This window comes from Capsicum annuum, chromosome 11 (assembly GCF_002878395.1).
Source record: "Capsicum annuum cultivar UCD-10X-F1 chromosome 11, UCD10Xv1.1, whole genome shotgun sequence".
In the NCBI taxonomy this organism is placed as follows: Eukaryota; Viridiplantae; Streptophyta; class Magnoliopsida; order Solanales; family Solanaceae; genus Capsicum; species Capsicum annuum.
The window spans coordinates 136174905-136183668 of NC_061121.1; the positions used below are offsets into that span (position 1 = coordinate 136174905).

Genomic DNA, 8764 nt, shown 5'->3' on the forward strand with positions numbered 1-8764 from the left:
TAACTCACTCTTGGTGATAAAGGTTTCTTAATTCGTAATAAAAAATATAGGTCAAAAAAGAGTTATCCTCAACGTTAGTTTTGATTATTTTTACAATTAGATCTTCTATCACTAAATAAAGGGTCATTATTATCTTATTTACTTTGATTCAGATAAACTAACAACTTTTTTGCTACAAACACAAATAAAATAAAATAATGGCCTTAGTGCTCTACTTGATTCTGCTTGACTTTTGATTCAAAGGAAAAAAGCTGTGGAGCTCAAATAATTCACTTAGAATGCTTTTTAAAAGAATACGTGGTATAATTAGTTCGAATAAACCCTTTTGGAATAAGTATTCAGCTGCTTGTGAACCTTCGAGTACTGTTTTATTCAATATTTGTTCAATTATTCTTTTACCTACAAATGCAATGTAGGCATTGGGTTCGGCAATAATGATATCCCCCAACATACCAAAACTAGATGTTACTCCACCAGTTGTCGGAGATTTAAGGATTGATACATAAAATAATTTTTTATTTAATTGTAAAGCATATAAAGCTGATGACATTTTAGCCATTTGTATCAAGCTCAAACTTCCTTCCTGCATGCCCCCTCCCCAGAAGAACACACTTTAATAAGAGGTAAATTTTGATTAGTAGTGTATTCAATTAAATGGGTGATTTTCTCTCCGACTATGGATCCCATACTACCCTTGATAAAATGAAAATCCATAACCCAAATTGCTATGGGAAGCCGTTTAGTTGGCCTATGCCTATTTGAATAGCCTCAGTTAATCCTGTCTTTATTTAATAAGAATCAATATGATCTTTATAAGTCTCCTCTAACGAATAAAACTCAATAGGATCCAGGGAGACCATGTCTTCATCCATAGGATCCCAAGTACCTGGATCGATCAAAAGTTCAATTCTATCCGAACTACTCATTTTCAAATGATATCCACATTGTTTACAAAAATTCATTTTTGATTTAAAAAATTTCTTATACTTTAATCCATAATAATTCTCGCATTTATCCCACAAATGCCTGTATTTTTGAGTTATCTCGAGATCATTAGAACTTTTTGTTATAGTTAAATCACTTCCCTTAGAACTTTCTCTTATAGTTAAATCACTGCGCTTTGTGCGACTTTGTATACGAGAACCCTCATTTTCACTATTATTTTGACTTTCACCACCACAAACGGCCCAATAAATGTAACTGTCATTATAATTCTCACTATCTCTTATAAAGGGAGTATCTATACCAAATTGAGACTGAAGATAATTATCAATGCAACTATTAATGTGGTTATTCCAACTATATTAAGTATCATATATGTAAGAATTATAGTAGGGATCTTCCCCCCTAAATCCATTATTCAGATAACTCGAGTTTCGATAACTATAAAAAGAACTTCTAGTTTACTCAGAAAAGAATGATAGTTGTTAATCGCAAAAATTTGATTTTCAATATCAAAATAGATGGAATAATTGTCTCCATTCCAATCACTAACTACAAAAGTGTCATCAAATATGAAATTCCGAATGTCTTTAACGCCGAATAAATAATCAACATTACTTAAACTAGGAATGTTTTTCACCTTTCTATTTGGATCTTCACTGGTATTTTCAGTTGGACAAAGACTGCCCATTGATTTATTTAGCCCACACCTGCATTCGAACTCCTTCTTAAGCAACATCATATTAAACCACTTTTTTTCAATAGAGTTTTCTTGCCCCCTATTTGCATGAAAATTCAATAGATGAATAGTCATTTGCTATAAATTATTTATTTGACTATCTTATTTCCTATCAGACAAAGCATAGAAATCCAATCACTAGGATTATTAGTGAGTATTGAAAAAAAGTTCTGAATCTGGGGGAACACTTCACTATATATTAATATGTTGGAACCCCATTTTATTATTAAAAATAATATAAATATACTAATATAATTTTGATAATGAGCAGCTTCTCCTATGTTGGGTAAAATTCGCACCAAAAAAAGAAAATTGTCCTCTCCTATACTCCTATAAAGAAATCACAAAAGTTTTCTTAAAATCTCGTCTAGTACTAATATCTAATCACTAACTAATCCAAAATCTAATCAAATAATAAGTGATAAATTAACCTTCTACTTCAACACGAAATGAAACAAATGGGACAATATATAGGATGTGTAGAAAGAGTTGTGCTACTTGGCTTGATTCAAGGAAACTGAAAACTACATGATAGAAAAAAAATATACCAATCCTATGAGTCCGTAGGATTTATTGTGGATCCAAGACAACAATAGAAAGATCTGAGTCTTAAATTTTTATTTAGTTTTCTAGATTTTGTATTTCAAATCTTGTATATCTAGGTAAGTATATACTTAGTCAAAATATATGCAATATATTTTTTGTTTTATTCGGCTCAATTCTTTTAGTAAAACATTAGGCCGAGTTTAATTGCAATTCAATTAAGAGAACGAAGGATAATTACTTGAGTTCTTTTTCATTATCATTCGTTATTTCCTACTAGTTTATCTGCTAATGTCTACTATTTTTATTTATCCAAAACATCCACCGCTGTAAAATTAAATTCGATCTCTTTCTACACCTCACAAGCAGTAGCTAGTTTTGAGCTCTATTTGGAATCCTTGTGAATAATCTCATTACCTTCTCGAGCAAGATTGTATCCTTCATTAAGAGCTTTTACACATGCCTCTAGAGCTACTCGATTTGCTACAACACCTAGAACATTACCCTATGTCCTAAAGTTTCTCTACTAAACTATAGTCGGAATCATCCCCAAAGATCTCGGTCAGAGAAGGCATATGTTGAACATGAATACCTCCTGAAGCGACAGGTAGAACACCTGGTAAAGAGACCCAATCTTGAGTAAAATAAATATTACGACTTCATTGTTCAACAAAATCATCACGCAATAAATCAACAAAGCCCAAAGTTATCTCTTTCACATTCAAGTTTACCTACTATGGTTCGAGAGTGAATATGATCTTCACCAGACATCGTAACGCTTTTGCTAATACCCAGAAGTACATACCATGATTCTTCTGTCTATCAATAAACCCATGCATTGCACGGTGGATGTGAAGAAGTAAACCATTATCTCGGCAATAATGAGCCAAGCTAGTATTTGCAGTGAATCCCCCTGTTATGTAGTCATCTATTACGATCGGAACACCCGTTTTGTTGTATGTCACACTATCTATCCTTTACATTTATATAGTTTTCTTTTGTTTCTTGTTGAATCTGTATGTTCTCTTCTTCATCTACTCTTCTTCTTATTGCTGATTTTTGGTCCCTTAGGAGTAATTTCGTGTTTAGTTGTTTATTTTCTTATCAGAGAGAATTTTTGAAGTGGAGGGCTTAGAAAAGACATAATAGAAAACTAGGGTAACCTTGAGTGTAGATTCACTTGGGTTAACATTGGTGCTTTGTGAAGTTTTGAGTCCCTTTTGTATCAACGTAAGAGTGTAGTGTTTCTACTACAAGCTTTAGTGGGTTTTGGTGTTTGATACACACCTTGGTTCCTATTTTATAGTCATAGTTATGTCTCACTATCTATCTTTTATTTTATGTATTAGTTTGTGTTTTGCCTCTAACTTTATTGGTATTTTCTTCTTAGATTGCTAGTCTCATCTTCATCTCCCTTGTTTAGGTATATTTTTTATTTATAGAGTAGATCTATATCATTTCATCTCAAGAGTCATGTTTTAGAGTTGTTCCTACAACTCTATATCTTGGATTGTTGTTACCTTGAGAAAATCAGCACAAAAAAATAGTCAAAATCCAAAAATAAAAAAAATATATTGTTCACATTTTTGTGTTTGGGCAGATTTTTGAAACTTAGATGTACTTAGATTTTGTGTGTTTTGTTAGTTTCTAGTGCTATATCCTTGTTCCCCATCACTAACAGAGTCTAGATCTAAGATTTGAGCTAAATCGGTGGTGTTTTGAACCATTCACCATTGTTGAGCTTGTGTTTGAAGCTATTTGAGGGTGGATATCATTTTGACTAGTGTGGGTGTGATGTTTTGAGGTTTAAATTGTGGTATTTGTGTTTAGGTTGGAAGAGTGACCTTAGATCTTCAAAAAAAATCAAATTTCGAGTTCTTTTGCTTGAAGGTCAACTTTGGTCAACTCTTGAATATTCTTGGTGTTATTCAAGTTCTTCATGTTTTATTGAAGAAAAATATCAAAAAGTGGTTATTTGATCTTGAAAAAGGAAGAAAGAGAGTCTAGTGGTTGTTCAAGGAAATTTCCAAGAACCTTTCTAGTCATTCAAAAGAAAGAAAACAACAAAAAAGAAGGAATAGTCAAGTACAAGTGCAAGTACAAGGGGGGACCATTACAAATTCAAACTTATTTGAGATTAAAAAGGATCCAAACCTTGTATTTTCCCCACCAAAAACCGAAACTACACTCTTTGTTGAAGATTGATCAACTACAAATTGGAGACAGAATTTAATTTTTGAATTTCAACGTCTAATGACAAGCTGCCACATCATCACCTTTGTACCACCAATTTTTATCTCAAATTTTGATATCTTAGTTTCTAATCCTTGTTTTATAGTTGTATTTTTTTTTGATTCTATTGATAATTGACAAACAAGTAATTATCTACTAGGTTGTGAATTAGTTTTGAGTCCTTTTCTTTCATGTTTACATTCTTTGTGTGTTGTTCTCTTTTGTTCATTTACTGTAGTTCGTTGATTTAAGTCCGAACAAGATTTACTTGAGTTGTTTCAAACAAAAATCTATTCTGGATAGTATACTCATCCCTAAATTGTTCATGGATCACAAGCCGACTTTCAACATTTGTGAAGCAAAGTGTGAGGTAAACAAAGGAGTGAGAGTGTGGTGAGGATACTTTTTGAGCTAACATGTTTGTTTGTTTTTGTTAGTGTCTTTTATTAGGTACTATGGAAAAAAATGCTATTTTGGCCCATCTTGAATCTCTTTCTCGAGACATGGCAAGAATACAAATTGTTTTTGATAGAATATACATGGAAATTGGAACAATCAAAGGAGGTGTGTCTACTTTGAGAGGAATATTGGAACGTGTGGAAAGTCAAAAGAACTCCAATTTCTCCCCTTCTCAAAACTACCATGCTTTCTCAAGAGATGAGGAGATTATTCATGGAAGAATTCTTGACAAACTCCCTTGTAATGAGAGCTTCCCAAAGAAGAAAGTGGGTTTCCATGACACATACCAACGTAAAGACCATACCTCATGTGCACTACAAGGTAACAATGATATCTCCTACACTCCTATAAACTTAGAATTTTATGATGTCGGTAGTAGTAGCCAAGTGGATGTAGTTAGTGCTTTGCCTAGAGGAGAATTGCATAAATCTTTCCTTTGCTATACTCATGTTATTGCTAGGTTGCATGAAGACCAAATTCTTGTTGTATGTTTGCAAGAACTACTTGATCCTATAGATGACAAAATTAATTCTTCTCATAAAAATGATTTGTGTCCACCTAGTGCTAGCACTTATAACTTGAACAAGGCCCAATTGTCGAGTGATAAAAGTATTCACACACTAGTTGACCCTTGTGAAAACCAAGGTGAGTCTATGTTGGTATGTTAGTTTCCAACAACTAGTGATATTGTTTATAATGATCAACTTACTCATGAATGTAGTCCACTACTTGATCATGTGTATGGTGTGCTTGATGAGTCTCAAGTTAGTGATGATGTTGATAAACTTGATCAAGAGATTGGGAATGATTCTTTGAGAATGTTGTTTGATGAAAGCCTTATTATTAGTTTTGCTCATAAAATTCATGGAAATAAAGATATTGTCCAAACGAATAGGAGTGAACCCATGGTCTTGTTCTTGGGTAAATATTATAATGTTTGAATGGCTCACAGAGATAATCATGCATTTGAAACCACTTTGAAACTTGATAATGATCCTATAGAGAGTGAAAGCTCCAAATTTACCTGCGGGATAGATCACACTCTCTTTAGTGGTATAACTTGTCTTGAAGGCTATAGCCTATACGCTAACACACTATGGTGTGACAACATTCCTCCTAAAGATGGAAATCTCTTCTCGGAAGATGAGAGTACTCTTAAGGGAAAGGATTGAGAGGTCTTGAAAAGGAATAATCAATTGGGTTATGATAATTTTGATTTTCTTAAATCCATAAAAAACATAAAAGTGATTATTCCTTGAAAATTAATTGTGGTTGTGATCCTTTGTATGACACCCCACCAATTTTTGATGACTATGAGGTTGAATTGCTTGCTTCATGTGAAGACTTAAGTAATAATCCCTTGGACTTTGGTGGTGGTATCTGCCAACTTGAGGGTACTTCCATAGATAAAGAAAGTATCCATTGTTTGGAAATTACTTCCTCTTCTACTTTGTGTAACCTTATTATTGAGAGTAATCATGATGATGCTTTTGAAACCAGTAGCAAGTATATACATGTGGACACCTAAGTCAAAGTTAACATGGGGGATACCTTTCTCTACACACTATTTTCTTTTCATGATGTGTATGCTATTGTAGAGAGTATGTCTTATAGATTGGGTGAAGCCTATGGGGGAAAAAGAGTGTTGTCTAGATCCATGTCTATGGCAACTCTTTCTATTTGACCCCAGTTCCAAAGATGGATATGATGATGTTGGCACACCCAACTAGTTGTTTGGTCTACATGACAAGAAAAGTATCATTCTTTAAAACCCGAGGGCAAAAGTATCATTGTCACCTTGGGGTAATTCTTCTAAATGTGCATCCTTGGTTGACACATTTGTTCTTGAGTTAAGTGAATCCTAACTTGTGGATGCCAAGTTGTCTATTTGTTTGAAAGGAAGAATTTTTATGTGCTTAAATGTTTTAGTTTCATCTTTGTGTACATTATGTGCTATGAATTTTGAGCCAAATGGCATTCTCATAGATAATAGCACCTTGGATGAGACATTTGATTCCTTTCTACACTATCTCTTTGCTTATGATGACATCTATGATAGTTTTGGATTTGCCTTATGTGTAGGTAGGAGATTTGTTGGTTGGTCCACTTGTTTTGGGTATATTTCTATATGTTTTTCATAGACTTTAATTTCAATTGAGGCATCACTCTCTATGTAGTCTTCTAAAGAGGTAGTGAAGCAATTGTGTCTTATGGCTCATAAGGTAAAGGTAATCTCTTACCTTTGGTATCTAGTGATATCGTTATGACCATTGTGGTTTCCTTACTTACCTATTGGTGATTTCCTTAACCAACTCTTTAGTACAATCTTCCATAGATTTCAAATGTTTAACGCGAGCGATCCTTGGTTATATTTCAAGTGTGAACCACGTTGGCATGATGATATTATTTACTGTACTATCCCTAACCCTCATTCCATGAAGATATTATGCTTGTTTATCCTTTTGTTTAGTCTTGCAAAGTATGGATTATAGGTCGAATCCTTTTCAAGAAGGTGACGATGATATGAGCCAAATGCACACCATAGATTTTAAGGACATCATTAGAGGCCAATACATGAAGGATCAAGTTTGGTGTCATTGAAGGCAAGAGAATATGGAAGGGGAAACCATTTTGGACACTTAATAAAGAAACTTTGTGTGTGGAAGGTTGCTTGGAGGCTTGCCTTGGTGAATACTCGAGGCTTCAAAGGATTTTAAGTGTTGAAGTGTGAAGAAGGAGTCCTTACACTCCATGATCGCCCCTCATTAAGGGTGTTTTGGTCTTTTTTGTGTGTAATACCCCATATTTATGTAACACCCCGAAATATCATCCCGAGACACCACACGGTTCCCAAGGCTACATGTAGCCTCAAGCTAACCCTTTAAGACAAAACACTACCCTTGGGTTCCAACACAATAACATACACGCTACGCTAAGGATAGATATATAATTACATATCATATCACATCGTACATGGCACAGAATATCGTTAGACTGTACATATATGGAATGTCTATAAATAAACCAACCCAATAATACACTACTCTGACATACCCTCTATACAGCAAAATCAACGAGCCATTGGGACAAACCTCCAACTTACTCAACAGACCAAAGGGATATAAAACAACAACACAAAAACTAGTAACTTGGTCCTCGAACCATGAGGACTCACCACTGAAGGAATGTAGATGCGGCACTCGGATATCACTGTCGCGGCTGCAGTTGAGTACCTGAACCTACATCATGGTAAAAATGTAGCCCATAGAGAAATATTTAGGTCAGCACAAGATACGTACTGAGTATGTGGGGGTGCATTCAAAATATAAATAATATCATAAATTTTGTAAAAACGTACATACAGACCATAATGAAACACCAGGCTTGAGTGACATTGAATCATGCAACTCATAATATCTTAGATAGGAAATGTAGGAGAAAAATCTCATAAATCATTATAGATCATCATAGGCAACTTGACTTACCACATCAAAACTCGAAGTGACTCGGTATTTCAATAAACATGACTCTTATGGACAGGGGAGTTTCCTATAACCGACAACCCCACATGAGCTATGTGGAATATCAATGTTTGAAACCCCCGTTGGCGGGAGCGTCATACTCTTTGATAGGGAGTACGACCTTAAAACTGCAATAATCACAATCGGGCTCTCTGGCCAATAATATCATCATCAAACAACCCTACGGTGGAACATAGGTTTAGAAAAATACCAAATTTCCCTCTCGGTGGTAAGTACTAATCCCCAACAAGGTCAGAATGCATTAGGAAATCCACCACAATATCACAAGGGTCTATTATAAAGACCAAATCAATTCTCTTTCTGATTG

General features: G+C 34.3%; 1 pseudogene; it reads right to left on the reverse strand.

Moving 5' to 3' along the window:
- Positions 1-211: 211 nt before the first annotated feature.
- Positions 212-1756, reverse strand: LOC124889019 (annotated as a pseudogene).
- Between the last annotated feature and the right edge of the window lie 7008 nt (positions 1757-8764).